General features: G+C 44.5%; 1 protein-coding gene across 3 annotated transcripts in view; it reads left to right on the top strand.

Moving 5' to 3' along the window:
- Positions 1 to 16,470: 16,470 nt before the first annotated feature.
- Positions 16,471 to 22,076, top strand: part of Fez1 (fasciculation and elongation protein zeta 1) — a 42,757-nt gene continuing 37,151 nt past the window's right edge. For all 3 annotated transcript variants that reach the window (XR_015448830.1, XM_004874492.4, XM_087204897.1), the window contains exon 1: positions 16,471 to 16,638. The gene's annotated coding sequence lies outside the window, so the exon portion shown is untranslated. The remainder of the gene's footprint in view (positions 16,639 to 22,076) is intronic.

The following is a 22,076-nucleotide window of genomic DNA, read 5'->3' as shown; positions in this document are numbered from 1 at the left end:
CAGATGCAGAAAAAAATCTTCCCTGAACCTACCAGATCTGACCACAGCACAGCTCCCCCAAAACACGCTGCCATTCATCCCCCTCCAGGAAGGCTCCTGAAAGGGACAAGGCTGACCCGAGCACAGAGAGGCACAGCTTCAGCAGACCCGGGCTTCAGGGAGCTTCCAGCCCAGTAGTCTAACATCGCCAGCAGATCAACCTTCCAATTTCCCCAATGAAGCCCTAACCACTGTCCCTTTTGTTGTGAAAATTAAATGAGATAAAAGGTTTAATAAACACTATTATTAGATAAACTTCTTTTTTTTTGTTTTGTTTTGTTTTTTGAGACAGAGTCTTGCTATGTAGTTCAGGCTGGCTTTGAACTCACTATGTTTTTGAAACAGGGTTTCACTATGAAGCCTAAACTGGCCTTGAACTCACTACATCCTCGTCCTTGAGTCTTCCTTAGCCTCTCTAGTGCTGGGATTATAGGCATGCACCGTCCATACCTGGCCTCTACCAGCTCTTTAGAAATGACTGTTTAGCAGGATATGGTGGCACACACCCACACTCTCAACCCTCAGGAGGCCAAAGCAGGAAGATTACAAACTCAAGCCCAGCCTGGTTAGTTTAGTCAGACCTTGACCCAAAATAAAAAATAAATAGGGTTTTATACAATGGAGTACTACTCTGCCATAAAGAAGAATAAGCTTGAGACATTTCTAGCTAAATGGGTGGACCTTGAGACCATACTATTAAGTGAAATAAATCGGACACATATGTTTAAATATTGCATTGTTTCTCTGGTATGCAAAACTGAAAATGGAAATAAGGCCCAAAGTGTACAACAGATACTGGGAAATGGGAGGAAAATGCTCAAATGAAAAGGAGAACAAAGGAGGGAGGAGGGGGAAAGAAAAGAAGGAACAACAAAAAAAAGAAAGGATAGAAGAAAAAATGGAAACAAAGCTTTGTAAATAAGGAGAGAAAGAGGGGTCAAATTTGGAGGAAATAAGAAAAAAGAAGCAAGATATGTTGTGTACAGGTACAAATTCCTTATGATGACTGTTATCATTATATATATCTAAAATGTACCAATAAATGTTTTGTTTTGAAAAAAAAATAATGGGGTATGGTGGTGAGGGCTGGGGATATAGTTTAATACTCTCTGGGTTCAACCCTCAGAATAACAGGAAAAGAAAGAAAGAAAAGAAAAGAAAGAAGGAACTGGGCATGGTGGTTCATGCTTGTAATCCCAGCACTCAGGCGGCTGAGGCAGGAGGATCCATGTGAGCTCAAGGGCAGGCAGGCTGGGCTACATAGTGAGTGCAAGGCCAGCCTGAACTGCATAGTGAGTCCCTGTTTTAAAAAAAAAAGAAAAACGTTAGGAAAAAGTAGAAATTGTTGCTTAGATAGCTCTGTAGCATCACCTCAGATCTGGGGAAGTTTTTGTTTGTTTAATTGCATTGAGTTTTAAAAAACAACACCTTGGGGCAGGGGATTTAGCTCAGTGGTGCCTCGCCTGCCTGGCAAGCACAAGGTCCTGAGTTTGATTCCTGGTACAAAAAACAAAACAAAACAAAAAAAACCCCAACACCCTTATTGAATAATCACACGCTGTAAAATTCACCAGTTTACAGGATAACATTCACCTAGGCATGGTGTTGCACCTCTGTAATCCCAGTACTCTGGGAGGCTGAGGCAGGAGAATTACAAGATTGAGCCCAGTTTTGAAAATTTAGTGACTTAGTGAGACTCTCAAAATAAAATAAAAAGGGTGGGCAGCTGGGGATATGGCTGAGCATGAAGATACAGGGTTCAATCCTCCGTACCCCCAATTGTAAAATCCAATGGCTTTTTGCATAGTCACAGAGTTTTGCAACCATCACACAACTAATTTTACTATCCGTTATGAAGTTTAGTGCATTTCACCATCCTGCAAAGACACTAAGCAACTCCACATGTGTTAACAATCACTCCCCACAGCTCCTGGAAGCCACTAATCTACTTTATGCCCTGATAGGCTGGCCAATTCTGGACATTCCATACAAATAGAATCATGTAATATGTATCTTTGTTACCAATTTTTGACCACAAACTGGATCCTTTTCCCTGTTGACATTGTGAGGCAGGAGGTGGCTACAGAAAAGGGTAGAGAAAAAAAGGAGGGCTGCCCTGCTTTCTGGACTAGATCTGAAATAACCAAGGAAACAGCTGGGAAAAAAGAGGAGGACCCAGGTCCGGACACTGGACACCTTCCCCTTTTCTGGGACTAGATCCACCTTCTGAGTTGAACATTGGCCCAAGACTGGGGTACCCAGATCTACATACAAAGGGAAAAGTAACCTGGCAAATCAGCTCTTATGGCTCGTATCTAGATATACCCCTAAAGCCTTATGGGCTCATAGGTGGGGCTTTTTAGAGGTGGCTGGATCTAGGCCATGTGATAGTGGGGTTAAGGATGTGTGGTACTAAATTAGTCCACTGATTTGAATTAGCAGAGTTCTGGGTGGCACCATCCAAAAGGCTGTAGCCTGAATGAGATAAAAGGGAAAGGCAGGATGGCTACTTGCTGTTTGCTGCTCACTGCCTTCTGCCTGTCATACCATGGACCATCTCTCCTCTGTGATGCCCTCTCTGCTGTGCCACCCTGCCTTGGAGCCAGACAACTATGGACTGAAACCTCTACAAACTAAGAGCTGAAATGGACCTTTCCTCCTTTAACTTGTGGGCATTGGATACTTTGTTCCAGCAAGGAGAAAAGTTACTAAGACATTAGCTTATCACAGTAAGTCCCTGGGATTGTACCCTGTGATCTTTTGCAGCCCTGGGCTGACCCAACCCTAATTACCATGTCATTGACTCCTAACTGGGAACTGAACCCAGGGCTTTACACACTGAACTACATCTATCTCCAGCTCTTTTTATTTATGTATTTTTGATTTTTTGAGACAGGGTCTCACTACCTTGAGTCCAAGGATGCACACCACTGCTCCTCTGCCAACAGGGATCATAAACTCAGCACCAGTAACAAATTAAAGGGGTGAAGTTTAAAAGGGAAATTACTTTATCTGAAAAAGGGGGAAAAGGAGAGAAAAGACAGCTACCTTTAAGAGTAGGGGACACCATAAAAGTGGATACCTGTGGGCGTTTCTTTAGCTTCCTTTTATCAGGTGAAAAAAATCCTCTCGCCCAAGTTGATATCTGGAACTTGTCATAACCTGATTGGCTCCCTAGACTGTCATAGATAAATCTCAAGTCATAGAACCCTCAACCAGGTGCCATCACCTGTGTGCATTCCTAGATGGGGTTTTGTTTGTTTTCCTCATGCCCTCTTATCCTTGTCAGGGCCTTATGTCTGGAATGTATAGTTTAGTTAGGAGGAGACTTACACATAAGGTCGAGTTGGGATTGAGTAAGGAGATACATGTATATCTGGTGCAGTAATATAGTGACCCTAGAATGAGAAAAAAAATACAGTGTAGGAATAAATATTGTGCTATGCTGAGTGTGGCGGGGTGGATGCCGGGGATTGAACCCAGGGCTTTTGCACTGAGCTACATCCCCAGCTGTGATGGATGACTGATTGTGTCCATACGAGTAAGAGAAGCTCAACTAAATTGCCTCAGCAACTCTGCACCCTGGGGTCGCCTGGGTTTTAAAGGGGAAATGAGGAAGGACAGATCTGGTTTCCTTTCTTCAGAGGAGCTCCTGCCTTTGCCTTCACCTTGGACGTCACCTCCTGACTTCCAGTGCAAACCCTTCAGCTTTCGGTGTGGATCCTTCAGCTTCTGGCGTAGACTCTTCAGCCTTCTATCACAGGCCCATCGGCCTCCTGATACAGACTCACAAGGGACACTGCGGTGAGCTCCAGGCCTTCAACTGGATCCTTCAGTCTCCAGTGTGCAGACAGACCCTCTGAACTCTTCCTCATCCCACTCTGCAGGTGGCTGTTGTAAGCCAATCTTGTAAATTCTTAGAGAGGTGTATATCTTGTGTCATATCTGTTTCTCTAGTAAACATTGACTGACACACCAGCCATTAAAATGTTTTTGGTAGGGTCCTGCTTAGTCACTCAGTTGGCCAGATTGGGCTTAAACTAGCTCTGCCTGCCCCAGAAGTGTATTCGTCCATATTCAACTGCTGTGTGCATTTGGAAGCCATTGTCTATAGAAAGGTCTGTACTTGGATGAGATATTATCATATTATCAATGGGCAATCTGTTCTAACAGAACAATAACTTAAAGTCAATATAATTGCCTTTTATATCCATTTGTAGTTAATAAAGTTTTGTTGTTGTGTTAAAAAAATACAGTGCATATACATATAGATGTACAGGTGTGTGTTTTTTTTTTTTTTTTTTTTTTTTTGGTTCTGGGGATCAAACTCGGGACCTTGTGCTTGCAAGGCAAATGAGGAACCACTGAGCTAAACACCCAGCCCCAGGTGTGTGTATTTTTATATGCTAAATATGAGTTCTCTTTTAAGTGACTGTTCCTCGTCTCCTTTTCATTTTATTGGAGGTGAGTGACAGGCGCTACCTTAGTTTTTAGCACCTGGCTTCCCCTGTGCTCTGCCTGTCCACCTTCCCTCTTGTCTTGTTAATTGATCCTTCTAGTAAAATTTCAACTCTTTCTGGTCAGGATTAGTCAGAAAGCCCAATGAGGCCCTTATTTTATATTTTTCCCTGCCTATAGGCCCCTTTCCCCTACAACTGTATAGTTCAGGCTGGCATTGAACTCCCTAAGTAACCCAGGCTGACCTCGAGCTCACAGTAATCCTCCTGCCTCAGTCTCCCCAGTGCTGGGGTCACAGGTGTGCACCACCGTGCCCAGCTATTTATTTTTATTTTGAGACAGGGTCTTGGTAAGTCACTTAAAGTGCCCAGACTGGGTTCAAACTTTCCAGCCTTCTGCCTCAGCTTTCCAGAGTGCTGGGATTACATACATGCACCACTATACCTGTCCTTAGGGTTCTTTCTGGTTATTGCCATGACAGTTATCAAGTGTCATGTGTGTGTGTGTGTGTGTGTGTGTGTGTGTGTGTGTGTGTCATTTAGCATGAAGATGGCATTATAAAGAAGGGAGAGGTTGTCTGGGGTCACTCTGGCAGCCATCTTAGATCCAACCAGTCTGGCTGGCCTATGGGAAGAGGAACCTCTGGCTTCTGGGTGTCTTGTCTTCAAAGATAAACAAGATTAGGACGGGGTAGAAATTCAGCTAGCTAATGCTGTAAAGTGACACTGAAGCCCCAAACTGACTCCCAGACCACGGATCATTTCCTAGTTTACCCTCCCTCCTGCTTCCTTCTCTTTAGTTTTCTTGTCTTATAATGTGATCCAGTTATTAGATCAGCCATAATCATACAGTGAATAAAACACCGAATCGGGAATTCTTTCAGATCTTGCAAGTAGTAGAGAGGTGGATTACTTAATATGGATCAAATATTTTTCTGTTCTAAAAAGATAAAAGAATTTAAGAGCAATTTCTATTTATTTCTCTCTCTTTTTGGGGGGGGGACGGGGGATCGAACTCGGGTCCTTGTGCTTCTGCAGTGGGCGGCAAAACTACTGAACTAAAACCCCAGCCCATTTCTTTTAGCTATAAAGAAAGTTGCGGCTGTGTGTGGTGGTGCGTGCCTGTAATACCAGCCCTCTGAGAGGCTGAGGCAGGAGGATGGCAAATTCCAGTTCAGCCTGGGCAATTTAGCAACTTAGTGAAACACTGTCTCTAAATAAAAATTTAAGAAATGGCTGGGGATGTAGCTCAGTGTGAATCCCAAGTACACACACACACACACACACACACACACACGCATGAAGAAAAATAGTTGCCACTATCAGATTTTGGAGTAATTGTTTTCTAATAGGGGATGAATGAGCCTCCTTTGATTTATAAGTTTTGCATATCATTCCTGTCCTACCATTATACTCAGTGGACAAATCTCAACCTGGAAAGAATCTGAATTTATTTAAATATGTAGACTTTGAATGATCCTAGACTGCCAAGCCTCTCAAAGCTCCTGGTTCTCTACTCAGTCCATGCTCAACTGTTTTGCTTGTTTCTAAGACAGCAGCCAGCACTCTGCAGCCCAGGGAATCTCATTACGGCCAACAGTGAGTTTGCCCCTTCACAGGTCTCCAAAACTCACTTGCAGTACCATGTCATGTCAAGAATTTCTGGAATATCATTTTTCTTCTATTTTTAAAGGAACTGTCAAAGGAAAGAATCATTCAATGATACCTGTTAAAGCTCAGTAAGGCTACCTTTACTTGGTGTTTTTTAAAAAAAAATTTATTAGTGCATGTTTGCAGTACATAATGATTACATTCATTAAGAGGAGTTGGTATGTACATAATACATCTTAATTATTTCATCGTCCTCTCCCCCACCTCTTTCTCCCCTTCCTCCATCTCATGATTTTACTTTGTTGTTGTTTTGTTTCATTTTTGGTTGACTGTATCCGGACTGTCACAATAGGTATAGGGACCACTGTAGTGGGATTTTGCAGTGGGGGAAAGAGATTGGGCTCAATTCCAAATACAGCACCGGCAAGTGGGAATATAGCTAAGGAACAAGGTGGGAGCCAATAGAAGGGAAAGTACTAAGAGGAAGCAGGAGGGGCAAGAGAGATTCTGGCTAAACTGATTGATCTAACAGTGTTCATGCAGAAGACTGGCTAGTGTGCTAAGACATTTCAAGGCATAGGTGGAAAATGAGGAACTTGATTGGATAGTAAAGCTGGTCAGATATTGAGGGTGGGAAGCTCTTGCTAAACTGACTTATCAGGGTTTTTGGAAAAACTGGATTTTACACTGGGTATGATGGCCCATGCCTGTAATTCCACCCCTCAGGAGGCTGAGGCAGGAGAATCATGGAGAGTTCAAGGCCAGGGTGGGCTACATAACAAGACCTTGCCAAAAAAAAAAAAAAAAAAAAGAAAGAAAGAAAAGAAAAGGAAAGAAAAAGAAAGAAACTGGATTTTACAAGGATGTACATGGATGGATGGGGCTGAGGAAAGTTTAGGAACCCAATGAGCTTCCTCAAGCAAAGGATCTTGGTCAGAACAACTTTTACCCTCACCTCCCGGCACACTGCTCCCCTGGGGCTTGGAGTTCAGCATTGTTTGCTTTCACTTTGTCAGATGTGACAGCTAGAGGAGATTGGCCTGTTTAAATCCCGGCCTGCAGCACTGTGTGGGCAGCAATGACTGCTAAAGGTGAGACCTTGGGGGAAATTCGAGTTCTTTACTCATCATTCTCAGCATTGGAGTCATTGTCAGGACTTGAGGTTGGGCCCTAATGAGGCCAGCTGTGGCCCGGGGCAGAGTTTGCACATGCTGGGTGGGCTCTGCAGCTTTGCTGGTGGCAAGTGATTTTGATATAGCTGGCAATGTGATGGCAGTGTTTTCTGGTGTTTTCATTTCCTTGAGTTAATTTCTGAACCTCCACATCTCTGAATACCTGGGCATGCTCGGGGTAACAGGAAATAGAGATTAGATGAGGTTGACACACAGGGGAATGGGAGTCCTTCCTCAGGCTTTGTACAAATGCTCTGACAGAGGAGCTCAGTTAGTACCAATTATAACCTAAAAGTGAGCTCACAGAATGGAACCATCTCATAAGTGCCCCCACCGAGATGACATTGTTGTTGAGGTTCTGTTTCCAACAAGAAAAGGAGATACATGGGCCAGGGATTTAGCTCAGTGGTTCCGCCGCCTGCTTCACAAGTGCAAGAACCCGAGTTTGATCCCCAGAAATGGAGAAAAAAAAAAAAAGAAAAGGAGATACAAGTACTTGGGAGGCTGAGGCAGGAGGATCTTGAGTTTGAGGCCAGCCTGGGTTATATGGGGAGTTGAAGGCCACCCCAGACTGCATACCATGACCCTGTCTCAAACAACCAAACCAAGTAGCTGGATATAGCGGCACATGTCTATAATCCCAGCATTTCAGGAGGATGGCAGTGAGTTTGAGGCCAACCTAGGCTACAAACTGAGTTCAAGGCCAGCCTGAAATATACAGGGAGACCCTGTCTCAAAACAAACAAAAATCAATTAAAAAACCAAACCAACCAAACAGTAAGTTTTTATTCCCTCAGGGTACATGATGATCACTGATAAATCGCTCAGCGGCTACAGAGATTCAGGGAAGGAAATAGCTTTTTTTTTTGGTCACTGTAGATCTGAAAGCTTCCCACAAAATGGGGACCTCATTTTCCCATTAAAATTTGTGGTTTTCCTTTCTTGTTTTTTGCTTTTTTTTGAGTCAGGGTCTTACTTTGTACTTCAGGCTGGTCTCAAATTCATGATGAACCTCCTACGTCAGCCTCCTGAGTGCAAGGATTACAGGTGTGTGTCACTACACTTGGCTGTAAAATATTATTTTGAAGAAACGGGTTGGGCATGGTGGCACACATCTGTAATGCCAGCATTCAGGAGGCTGAGGCAGGAGAATCACCATGAGTTCCAGGCCAACCTAGATTACATAGTGAGTTCAAGGCCAGCATGAACTACATAGCAAGACTCTGTCTCAAACAAACAAACCCACAACACAAAACAAAACAAAACAAAATAAAAAAGGGAATTTCCAGTATCTTAAACGATCTCATTCTTCTACTCTACTTATCAAGTAGTTCAAGTATTTTGTGTTTTCATTAGGGTAACAGGGTTGACTGTTCTGGAATTTGTCATAATATTCTTGGGGATGATTTGTTCTCAATTTTTATACTATTAACTTTTTTTTTTTTTTTTGGTACCGGAGATAGAACTTGGGTCCTTGCGCTTGTGCAGCAGGGGGTGAAACCACTGAGCTAAATCCCCGGCCCTATTCTTTTTGAAAGTAATATGGACTTGGGGCTGGGGATTTAGCTCAGTGGCACAGCACCTGCCTCACAAGCGCAAGGTCTTGAGTTTCACCATCTCTGGTACTGTAAAAAAAAGAAAATAAAGTAATATGGACTTGTTCTTGATGCATTTAGTTTAGGTAAGGGGTAAATTCCTGCTTACTAGGTGGCTAAAAATAGATTTTGAGTTTTGAGGAGTATCCCCCCCCCTTTTAAATGTCTTTTTAAAAATAGTAAAACATTTATTGGTACATATTAGGCACACATAATAACACTCATCATGGGGAATTTTCACTTGCACATGATATATCCCACCTTCCATTTCGCTTTTGGAAGTGAGCCTGGGATTTTAATCAACATGGGAGATTAAGGATGGAGGTGAATATAGGCTTGAATTAAATGTGGGATCTTGAGAACTACCAGGGATGGAAAAATCAAGCAGTTTGAAAATGTTAGCAAATATGAGCTCATCTTATTTTCTAGGCTGAGACTGAGGACTCTGGCTCATTTCCAGAACATTATGGAAAGCTGGCTTCTTCAAGAAGAGCCTTCTAAGGAAGACCAGACACAGCCAACCCTGGTAACACACAGAGGGAGCTGGTGTGATTCTGGGGTGGGTTATTTACTCTATGTCTCCAATAACCAGCAGTTGTGGCTAGGACTCAGCCTCAGGTTTTCTTACTCAGCAAACGGAAGCTTGTTTTATTATTAGGCAGTAACTGGGTACTAGGTACTCTGCTAAGAGATTTAACCCTCACAAAAACCCTACAAGTAGAAAGCATTAGAGAGGTTAAGCAAGAAACATAGCTAATAACCAGTGGAATTGAGGTTTAAACCTGGTCATTTGGACCTGAGTCCAACTCTCCGTTTGCATGTCTTGGATCATTTGTCTTTTATTGAAAATCCACTATCCATTATTTCAAGGTCTAAGTCGTTTCAAATTATTAGCTTCTCTATTGATGATTTATTAACCTTCCTACTCCTCTTCCTCCTTTCTTTAACTTCTGTCTTATTCTGAGCAGGCTGGACTCAAACTACCCTCCTGCCTCAGCCTCCTGTTGTTTTTTGTTTTTTGAGACAGTCTTGCTATGTAGCCCAGGTGGGGTTGAATTTATGGTGATCCTTCTGCCTCAGCCTCCCGAATGCTTGGATTATAGGCATGCACCACCACTACTCTTCCTTTTTCTTGAACCTAAACATATTTGCAGCTGAGGACCTCTATCAGCTTATTTTCTCCCTGTGGAATCACTATCTTTCATATCACCCCCCATCTCCTTTCTTTTCAGTTCAGGCTTCCAGAGTCTCTGTTGGTATAGAATTGTCAGAAATTTAATCCGTCTCCTGCATAATTGCTATTTAGGAGGGAAGGGCGTCTGCTCCATCATTCCTCATTACAGTTTGTTAAATGCAACAAGGAGCAGCCGGGCTCTACCTTCCATACGGTGCCTAGAAATCTTCTCAGCTAAATATAAAAGTGGGTTGCTTACAATTTCTACTTGCCATGCCATGGTGGAACACAATTCAGCCAAGTTCTCTGCCACTTTATAACAAGGGTTATCTTTTGTCCATGTTAAATAAGTTCTTCCCTTTGATCTGAGACCTTCCCAGAAGCAACTTTCATTCATATTTCTATCCCTATCTCTTTTGATATGTGTATTCTCTGTAATATAGCAACTTTCTCTCTAATCTCCTTGCTTCTTTCTGGGCTCTCACCAAAATTTCTTTCGTGTCCACATTTCTACCCATAGTCTATTAAGGGAAGGCTTGACTCTTTCTATCATAGACCTCAAAATTCTTCCAGCCTCAATTACCCAATTCCAAAGCCACTTTCACTTTTTTGTTTGTTTAGATAAGGTCTCCCTATGTAGTTCAGGCTGGACTTGACCCTCAAATTCTGAAGATCCTCCTGCCTCAGCCTCTCGAGTGCTGGGCTTACAGGCATGTGCCACCATACCTAGCTAATAAAGCTCTTTTTATTTGATTATTTTTTTTTGTTTTTTGTGGGGTTTTTTGGTACCAGGGATCGAACTGGGGTCCTTGAGCTTGCAAGGCAAGCTACGGAACCACTGAGCTGAATCCCCGGACCCAGGTTTTTTTTTTGTTTTTTTGAGTCAGGATCTTGCTTTGGTTCAAGCTGGTCTTGAACTCATGATGATCCTCCTGCCTCAGCCTCCTGAGTGCTAGGGTTACAGGCATGTAACATCACACCTTGCTTAGAGCTGTTTTTAAAAGAAAAGCATTCTTTAACTTTATTTACAGATATACTATCTCACATTAGTCATTTGTTGGGAGCCATTCTACATAATTTTGGGAAAAATAATTTCACAATTAAACTATGATTAGGGCTGTCCAAGGCCTCAATAGTCCTGTGATGCTGTGATGCTCAAGGGCAAGATGATATCAGCTGAAGACATCCTAGGTCTTTGAGAACCACGTAGAAGGGTTTCACCCGAGGAGGGACAAATTCTTTATCAGCTTAATTCATCCCACCTATTGTAAAAATGTTTTTGCTCATCTCACCATCCTATTCAACCTAAAATCCTCAACAGCAGGCTGGAGATGTAGCTCAGTGGTGCTGAGAACTTCCCGGCAAGCACAAGGTCCTGAGTTTAAACCCTGAAACTGAGGGAAAAAAAAATTCTCATCAGCATAGGATCCTCATGGTCATAGTATTACCACCGCCCTCTGAGTCATCTGATACTTCCTCCAATTATAAGATCCTTGTCAATTTAGGATTATTGCTGCCCTGAGTCATCTAATACTCCCTATGAATCCAATGAATAGTAGCAAGCTCAGGGTGCCTTTGTCTTTGCTGCCCAATGCAACACTGATCAGGCCCAAAGCTCAGCTTTTTCTCTAAGTCTCATTTTCTGTCTTTATTCTTTAATTTGCTTTGTGTTTTAGTGGCTCACAGGAGACCAGGAGTCACTGCAGGGGTTCTGGTAACTTCCCCTTTCCGGTTCCCTACGGTCATTCTCAGCCTGACATTCTGTGATGTAAATAATTAATGTGGAACAGGGGAGACCTATAAATATTTCATAATAAATAATATAAGTATTATTATTAATAATGATATGTGAAAGGGTCGCCGAAGAAGGGGGCCACACACGGACGTTCAAGCAAGCTTCATTGGGGTGGCAGTCTGCAGCCTGCCAGGCTGACTCACAGAATGGAGACCAGCAACTGTATGGGCTGAGCTGGAAGCTTGTATAGGGATCTTGCAGGTGGGAGAGCACTAGGCCATTGGTGGGGGTGGGTGATTGGGGCTGGGGTATGTAGCAATAGGTTTCAGTGGGGGGGATGGAGTAACTGCTTTCGGGAAGCCCCTATCTCACTGGAATAGCTGACTGAGAAACCAGTGGGGTAGAAAGGCCTTAACTAGGCAGAAAGTCACTAATAAAGGGAGGTCAGGCCTTAGCTATGAGGAAGTTCCCTGTTCCTAGTGGCCAGAGTGGGGCAAAGGGAAAGGAGAGGAGGGGGCTTGCTCTGTGGGGGCTCTGAAATACCTAACAATATCTTAATTAGCAGTGAGGCTATAGAGGTCTTTGCTTTCCTTGGAAATACATGCACTTTAGTGTATTAACATTATTTACATCTTAGTGAAAAATATTATTCTTTTAAAAATGTAGTTTAAACCAGTTGTGGTGGTGCATGCCTATAATCCCATCACTCTGGGAGGCTGAGGCAGGAGAATTGCAAGTTTGAGCTCAGCCTGGGCAACTCAGCAACTTAGAAAACTGTCTCAAAATTTAATGAAAAAAAAATTAAAGAAATGAAAAAAGGGGCCAGGGATTTAGCTCAGTGGTTTCGTTGACTGCTGTGCAAGCGCAAGGACCCGAGTTCGATCCCCGGTACCAAAAAAAAAAAAAGAAAAAAAAAAGGCTGGAGATGCACCTCAGTGCAAAAGGCCTGATTTCAGTTCCCAGTATTGCCTCCCTGGCCCCCTACAGTTTAATAGGAAGATATTTCAAAATATGGGCTATGTGGGTTGAAAAGGGAATAAATAAAAAAGCCCCTTTGAAGAATGAGCGTTAGGAGTAATTTCTTTATGTGAAGGGAGAAATATATTCTCTATTATGCACTGGTCAGCTTCTATTTTGAGAATTTTATTTCTAGGTGTTGCCTTTTATAAGGGGCATTAATAATGCAGAGTATTAACAAAGGAGAACTACAGTCCTGAAAGTGTCCAAAAATCACATCAAATGTGTAGGGAACAGGGAAAGGGGACGTTACCAGAACCTCTGCAGTAAGTCCTAGTCTCCTGGGTGCCACGGCAGCACGCGGCGAATTACAGGAAAGGTAGAAAAATGAGACTGAGAAGAAGCTGAGCTTTGGGTCTGATCAGTGCTGCTCTGGGCAGCAAAGACAAAGACCCCCCTACCTTCCAGCACCTTTTATTCAGTACATGAGGAAACAAATGTTAACAAGTGAAATGCAGAGTTCAGTACTTCACATTGGGATAAACAAGGTGTAACAAAAGACTGGGGGGGAGTGGAAATCTAAGAACAATGAGGAACTATGCAGATGAAGATTTGGTTCCTTGATGATGGTGTCTCCCGCAGGTGTGGTCTCGTCCTGGAACATTACAGCATCCGGGATCACTGAGGTCTCAGTTGTGACCCAAGGCCAAAATGCAATTATGTCTGGAATGTTATAGCTGGCCTGTAGGCAGGAGAACTAGGCCTACTCAAATGATTTTTCCCTAGAATTATGTAGCATTGCTCCCAACACAAATGAGCAACGAGGAAGAGGGACTGTTTGACTTAGAAGAAAAAAAAAAAGATGATATAAGGGAATTATAATGAGGAACTTCAAATATTTTGAGACTTTCATTTGAAAGAGTGAGGAAATTGGTTTTCTGTTGCTCAGGAAGTGACACCAATCATTGGATTAAGGGCCCACTCCGTTTTAATTAATTCTATCTGTGAAGGTCACATCCTCAGATTCTGATTAGGGATGAATTTTGAGGGGTACATTCAACCCACTACAAGTTCCAAGTTGAGCAGAGTTTGTGAATCAGTACACTAAACCCTGTACCTTTTGAAGGCATTTCTTCATTTTTACCTTCCCAGCTTCTAGCCTGGATTGTAGGATGTGATCAAACAACATCTTCTGGGCTCTGTACACCAAGGTTTATAGCAGCATCACTCACAATACCCAGAAAGTGCAAACAATTCAAATGTCCACTGAGAGATAAGTGAATAAAGACAATGCAGTATAGACAGTGTTCGGGTTTCATCTAGATGACACCCACCCGCCACCCAAAGCCTCATGTATGCATTCATAGGTGAGGTTTTGGGGAAGTGATTGGATCATTGATGCTGATGCTTATCAGTGGATTAGTGCATTGATGAATTGATAGCTAAACTGGCTGGAGGAGGTGGTCACTGGGGGAGCGGCCTGGCAGGGTATCCCTCCCTTCCTTTCCCTTTGGTCTCTCTCCCTCTCTGCTTCTTGCCTGCCATGCTATGAACAATCATCCTCTGCCACGCTGCTCTGTCATGCCGGTCTGCCTTGGAGACAGCTATGGAGTGAGTGTTCTACAAACTGTGAACCAAAATAAACTTTTCCTCCTTAGAGTTGTGGGTGTCAGGTATTGTGTCTCAGAGACGAGAAAGTAAGACAGATTTATAGATAGGTCACACACAGTGGGATATTTATCAATCTCTAAAAGGAGTGAAATTCTGACACTACATGTGTGAACTTTTGAAAGCATGTAAGTGAAATAAATCAGTCTCAAAAGGACTGTATGATTCCACTTAAATATGGTACTTAGAATAGTCAAATCCAGAGTGACAGAAAGTAGAATAGTGGCTACCAGGGACTGGAGGGAGAGAGTGGTAGGGCAATATTATTATTTATATAGCAATAAAGCAAATGTTTACTGGAAGAACTACTTGGTTTGTGTTCAGAGGATTCTCTTCCCAGGTACCTAGCCCAGCAGTCCTCAGCTTCTAGTTCTTTTACGTCCTCACAAAAATAGTAAGAGGAACATAGTTCACTTATGGAATACAAACAAATGATAGGCCAGGCACTATGGTCAGCAATTTGCATGCATTATATTATTTAATCTGCATAACAACCTTGGAGTAGATATTGGAATACATATTTTACAGACAAGACAACCCATGCTCAGAAAGGGTAAGTAATTTGCACAAGATGACCAGCTGAAAAGTAGAACACAGGGGTTTGAACCTGAGTTTTCTCAGAGACCAAGCTGTGTATCATTTGCAGCATTTCTTCACAAGCCTCTCTCAAGCTTGTGTCCCATGCTCTGAAGATCTGGACGAAAGTGGCCTCTAATATAATGTCCCCTCACCTCCAGCTGAGGAGGAGAGTTAGCCAAGATTTATACAATGCCTTCTTATGTGCCTGGAAATACTTTACACATTTTAACTCCTTCAGTCTCACAGCAGGCTCCCAGAGTGGGTGCCACTGTTATCCTCCTTACGCAGGTGAAAAAATGAGCTACAGGTGAGGAAATGTGGCTCCCAAGGCCACAGAAGTGGGAAAGATCTCAGGAAGGATCTTTTAACTATCTACTCCTTCTTTTCTCTACCAAGAAGTTCTCTGGTTAATTCTAACAGAAAGGCAACATGACCAACTCTTCTTATCTCAGGGACAACATCCCTGTTTCACATCCCCTGGACAGAACTGTTTCGGGAAAGTGTGTGTGAACAAGCAAAGGCCCTCGCGACCTGCTGCATAAGCGCAAGGAGCCAAGTTCGATCCCCAGTACCAAAAAAAAGAGAAGAACAAGCAAAGGCCCCATGCCCCTCTCGGAGGCCCCAGTTCAGCGTACAGGTACCATACCTTGTCATTAGACAAAAATACTTGGGATTCACCAAGAGACAACCGTTTTCCTGTGCCTTCCTTCTTGTCCTCTTTGTCTGTTGTCTGTGTTCATGTTATGAAACGTCTTCTTATTGACAGCATCTATAAACACAGGCTTCTGTCCAGTAAGTCATATTAGTGTTCACAAAGCCCCAGGAGCCTCCTTTCTGTCCTTTGAATTTTTTCCTTCTTAAATTCTTACTACTACATGTTCACAGTACACAATGATTACATTCATCATGGGGAGTTGGCACATGTACAGCTCTTGATCTCTCCATTATCTCATATCTTCCTGGGCCTCAAGCCTTCCCGCTCTCCGATTTCTCAGCTCGTTTCCAGCTCTCCTGCACATTTTGGTGATAAAGCATTTCCATGGCACCCTTCACCTTTGGCTTGAGGCCTGAACCGTGTTTAGGGTGCCAGACGTTAGTTCCTGTCTTTCCCACTCAGCCTCAGGTTCAGTAGAAAGGCGAGTCCGGAGAATGGTCAGAGGGTCTCTGAGTGTGTCCGCCAACGCTCCTTCTGCCTCGGTTTTCCCTGCCGAGCCTGCGCTGCCAGGTCCTGTGAGGTGTCCATATTAGTAGTTAAGGCACACACACACACATCTCGGAGCTCCTGCATATTCATGAGGGAAGCGGAAGGGCCTATGCTAAAGAGCAGAGAAACAGTAATTCATAAATATTAATAGCAGCAGGCCCACGTGCTAGGAGGGAGGCCATGGCTGTTCACGCGAGGATGACGTCCGAGCCCTCGCGCGTGCCAGGCGGGGGGGGGGGTTGGCGGGCGCGGGCGCGGACGCCGGGCTGGGCTTGCGGAGGGCGGTAGAGGCGCGGAGCGGGCGCCGCTGGAGCTGCGGGGAGGGCGCTTGCAGGCTGGCTGGCCCTGCTCGCCGCTGCTGCCGCGCTGTGCTCTGGCTGCTGGCCTGTGGATGGGGGTGTCCGGCTGAGCCCCGGGATCCGCCTCTTCCTGCCAGGACCCGCACAGGTGCCGTCGAGGGGGGGCCACCTTAGCCTGGACCGGACGCGCGGACCCAGTAGGAGACAGTGGGGGGGGGTGAGGAAGGAGGCCCCGGACTTGGGACTCTGGACAGGACGAGCTGTGGGCGCTGTAGCCCGGCCCGTGCCGGGATGGGAGAGAAGCCCGAAGGCCGTCGCCCTCCTGCCCAGCCCTTCTGGTAGCGCAGCTGGGGCGCAGTGCCGGGCCAGGAGAGGTGGGATGATGGGCACTTGGAGCATCGTCCCAGAATATAGGCCCCCTGTCGGGCTTGGCGCGCGCGCGCGCGTGTGCGTGTGTATAAGTGTGTGCAAGTGTGGAGAGGGAGGCGGCGTAGTATGGGGTCTTGGGAGCCCGGGGACGGCGCTGGATGGTGGTAGAGCAGTATGGGCCGGTTCCTCCTTCCAGGACCCTTATCTGGGCTGATTGCCTCACACGCCCCAGAATCATCTTTGTCCCTGAGAAGCTGACCTCCGCCGGCAAAGCGGTTCCCGGGACCGTGGGTTCCTGCAGTGTCAGAGCTGCTGGCCGTCGTGGCCGCTGCGTGGGGCGCGATTGTTTTACTACAGAGCGGGTCCGAGGAAGGGCGAGAGCAGCGGTTGACTGATGGGGGCCGCGCCGTCTCCCGGCCCGGGGCTCTATTACACAACCCGCTCCGCTTCCCTCCTGCCTTCCCTTCCCACCTCGCCCCTCTACAACCCAGACCCACGCCGCACTCCAGAGACCTGGTCGTATCTGTTCCAAAGGGCACTGGAGTACGTGCGGCCCCTGAAACGGCAGACTTGCTTCCTCCGTGCACCAGCCATTGTGCCGCCCAGAGGAGCCTTTCTTTACCCTACAGGCGGGGGAGAAGGGGATCTGAGGCCGAGTGAATGGAGCAGCAGCAGGAGGGGGAAGGGGGGACGCAGCGCTGAGGGGGCTGCTAATCCATAGGCAATGAAATATTCTGCCAAAATGCGCGGCTGGCACAAACTCGAGTGCTGGCTGGGGAGCAGTGGGAATCTGAGGATGGGTCAGCGGAAGGCAGATTTTAGGGATGGATCGGGGTGAGGGACATGGAATCAATGGAGTGTAATTGGAAGAAGGGATAATGGAACGGAGCTTGTGCGGAGGCCAGGAGGCACGGTGAGACCTGTACTGCTCGATCCAGTCCACTCAGCACAGGCAGTTCGTACTGCAGCCCCAAACTGCAGCTAGTGCATCATTATGCTGCAGGGGGAGGCTTATGTGTTTCCCACTGGGTCTCTGTTAAGCTCTGAGCCTGTCTTTTCTTTTCCAAATTACATCATCTGCTGGGAGACAAAAAGAAGAAAAAAAAAGAAAAAAGTATATTATAGGATACAAACTATAGTCCTGCACTCTGTTCTGCGATAAAGAGAAAAAAAAAAAATACCTTCCCATGGTTCCTTTTTCTGCCATTTTTCATGTAGGTATTTATTTTGCTAAGTACAAAGACGATAGCTATTACTTGTATCAACTCCAGCTTTTTTCGTTTTGGGCACCGAAGATCAAACCCAGGTCCTCGCGCGTGCTAAGCAAGTGCTCTACCACTGAGCTACACCCCCACCCCTTGTCCTACCTTTGAAAGGTCTCAGATGAGCTGTGATGGACCATGGGCTCCAGCTTTCCAGGATGGAAGAATAGAAGCTTGTTTCAGATATCATAGTTGGGGGATGAAGTCATCCCAGATAAATGGGAGCCAAAAAACAAGGGCCAAGGAAGGAAGGTAGGGGGCACCTTGCAAGAGATGTGCCAAACCCAAAGGAGAGACCTATTCTTGAGGGTATGGTAGGGCCAGTCAGAATGCTTGACTCTTTCTCCTGTGCCACAGCCTGGGTGGGATCTTTCTACAAATTCGGGGTTTGGGTTGGGTACTGAATGACTTCAGATTCTTAGTTTTGGCTTTCAATTTTAGCTTCAACTCTCAATGGTCATTCATGCAGCAATTCTTGGCACCTAAGTAGTGAGGTGATGAAAAGCAGTTGGAGCCGGATGTGGTGGTACATGTCTGTAATCTCAGCACTCAGGAGGCTGAGGCAAGAGGATCCTATTGAGTTCAAGACCAGCCTAGGCTACACATGTATGTGTGTATTCAAGGCCAGCCTGAACTGCATAGCGAGACACTGTCTGAAAATAACAACAAAATAAATAAAAGCAATCAGTTTTATCCAATAATTTTTTTTTTTTTTTTGGTACCCAGGCTCAAACTCTGATCCTTGCGCTTGTGAGGCAGGCGCTGGAACCACTGAGCTAAATCCCTGGCCCCTATCCAATAATTTTATCTAATAATCCAATAATTATGGATTATCTCAAATAACCATGTTTCTGGCTTTTTTTTTTTTTTGAGACAGGATCTCTTTATGTAGTTTAGGGTGGCCTTGAACTTACTATTTAGTCCAGGCTAACCTCAAATTTGCAGTGATCTTCCTGGCTTAGCCTCCCAAATGCTGGGATTACAAGTGTGTGCCAGCACACCTGGCTCCAGATCTTGATATTCATTTCTTCTTCTGTTTTTTATTGGTAAGGGGATCAAACTTGGGACCTTGCGCTTGCGAGGCAGGTGCCGGAACCACTGAGCTAAATCCCCAGCCCCTATTTCTTTTATAATCTAGGTGAGTATGTTTTCCTTAGAACTTGTCTAGTCTGAAGATAGGCATTTTCAGCATAATCTTCTGGTGCCAATATTCAAAACTCAATCTTAGCCGGGGATTTAGCTCAGCGGTTTCGCCGCCTGCTGCGCAAGCACAAGGACCCGAGTTCGATCCCCGGAACCAAAAAAACAAACCAAAACTCAATTTTAGAATGAGGTTCTGACTGGATTGGCCCTGGTTACTAGTTAATGATATTCAGTGGTGGCAAACCTATGGCACAGGTGCTACAGCTGGCATGTAGCACCCTCTGTCAGCGCTCGAGTTGCCCCAGCAGCGGAGCGTTGGATAACAGTTGTTTTTCTAAACTAATACCTCAGTATTCAGGTTTATTTGCAGTGTTGGCATTTGCAGTAAATAAGTGTGTTTTGCCCTGCAATTTGGGCACTTGGTCTCTGAAAGGTTCACCATCACTGTATTAGACCATACCATTTCAAAGGGCATCACCTTCTCATTCCAGCTCCTCTGTCACTGCGGGAGAGGAGTGCACAGTTAAAGGAGATGTAAATGTCTGCAATTCTAGCTGGTTAGCTTTCATATCTGTCTGGAATAGGACCAGTGACCTAGGAAACTTTGACCAAATGATTTGAAAAAAAGCTTTAGTTAAAATGCCCAAATTTTTTCAGCAATACTTCTTTCATCTGATCATCATTTTGAAGTACCACACATAGACTATCATGGCAAGGATTTTTTTCTTGGAACACTCCCAAGTCACACTTCTATGTCATTACGTTACCCTGATTTTCCTAGCATTATCAACATTTATTGGTTACTTCCTGTAATCCGCATACTGTGCTAGCACTTCAAAGATAAACTCATTGAGTCCAGAAAGTAACCTTCAAGGTCAGCCACCATTTTAAGCCCCATTTATAGATGAGGAAATTGAAACATAGGTAGGGAGATAGTTTGTCCCAAATCTCTCAGCTAGGAATGCTAGGATCAAAACAGAAACCTGGGATCTGGGCTTTTAAGTCTTCAATTAACCCAATTCCCATGGTGCTAAAACCTTCCCTGGTTTCTGTTGTACCTTGAGATCTTTTCTAAACTCACCTTTTTGGTGCTTAGGGACAACTCCAACTCCTACAACAATATGTGTCCCCCCTCCCACTGCTTCTTTATCTTTGTGCTGTGAACCCCTTTGGTGGTGCAAAGAGACATGGGATTCTTTTCTGAATGTTTTTCAACACCTAAAATGTACCAATAAAAGGATATACAAAAATAATTTTTTTCAAAAATCCATAAAACAAAATATTTAGGTTTATAAAGGAAGCCAATTTCATGGAAATATAGTTATAGTCAAAGAGCCTGTGAAGGTTCATGGGCTATGGATGGCAATTAGTGGTGTATTGCTTTAGAGCTGTGTCAGGCTGTGTGATCGTACTAAGCAAGTGTGGCTGCTGGGCACTTGCAAGGGGCCTGGTCCAAAGAGAGAGCCTGCAAATGTAAAATGCCATGGGATTTTAAAGGACTCAGTATAAAAATGTAAATTATCTCAGGTGAGTGTGGTTGCACATGCCTGTAATCCCAGCACTCGGAGGATGAGACAGGAGGATGGCAAGTTTGAGCCAAGCCTGGGCAGTTTAGTGAGACATAGGCTAGGAATATAGTTCAGTGCAAAGGCCCTGAGTTCAATCCCCACTTCTGTTTAAAAAAAGAAAAGAAAATTAAATATGTAGATTATCTCATGAATATTTAAATACAAACGAGGTATTGAAATGGTAATATTTTGGGTATATTGGATTAAGTAAACATGTTATGAAAATGTACCGCTAAAATTAAAATTATTGAGGTTAACTTTTAAAAGAGTTAATTCGATGTGAACACCTTCATTATAACAAAGGAGGAAATCAGGACTTTCCACGCAGCCAATCATTGACAGGTCTGTTGGGTGTTTTGGTTTTTTTTTTTTGTCAGTGCTAGGGATTAAACTCAGGGTCTCACCCATGCTAGGGAAGCACTCTGCCACTCAGCTACATTCCAGTCTGTTTGTTGGCTTTCAAAGCTGGGTTCTTTCCAATAAATGGTACTGCTTTTGCATCTTTTTGTATTCCAAGGTCCTGTCATGTTGCCTTTGCAAACTAAATACTCAGAATCTGTTCTGATGAAATAGTAACTGACTTTATCTCAGCAAAATCCCAGTAAGGATGGTCCCACCAGTCCTTGCCTAGTGTACTCTCAGCCTGGCTTAGGGTTTAGATCAGGAATGGCAAACCTTTTAGAACTTTCAGTGATCCGAACAGCCCACATGCCACAGGTTTGCCACCACTGGTTTAGATTTTGTAGATAGACATGAGGAATAGGCCCTCCTAGGGCAAACCCTGGGTTTTTGCTGTCTTTTTCATTCTCCTCAGGATGTGGCTCCAATGTAAGCATCTAACTGGATCAGCTATATACACATTAGGAGGGAAAAGTTGGGTTGTTTTTCAGTGTCACAGGGAAGGAAGTTGAGAGAAGGGTATGATAGACAGTAATGCTGATGGGAAACTGTATGTTGGGGTCAGAGAATCAGTTTTCAGTTAGCGCACATCGATTGACTGCCTAGCTGCAAGGCAGCCTGTATGTGCTAGGAGCCAGGGAGAATATCGGAGGATGTCTATGCCCCAAAGGAGTTCAAATTCAAATTGAGCAGGGAACTCCATGTAAGCAGAGATGGCTAAGCCACAGCTGCAGGCAGTGTACAGAGAGGACCCATGAGGGGTGGTGGCCCTGGAGTTTTTGGGAAGTAGAGGGAGGCCTGAGTGTGTGGTGTCCCTGGGTGCAGTGCCCATGATGGGCCTGGGG

The sequence above is a fragment of the Heterocephalus glaber genome, unplaced genomic scaffold (assembly GCF_053883595.1).
Source record: "Heterocephalus glaber isolate CG9 unplaced genomic scaffold, H.glaber_assembly_v1.0 deba00000006, whole genome shotgun sequence".
Taxonomy (NCBI): Eukaryota; Metazoa; Chordata; class Mammalia; order Rodentia; family Bathyergidae; genus Heterocephalus; species Heterocephalus glaber.
The sequence above is the reverse complement of the archived record's forward strand: the minus strand, read 5'-3'. Positions and strand labels throughout refer to the sequence as shown.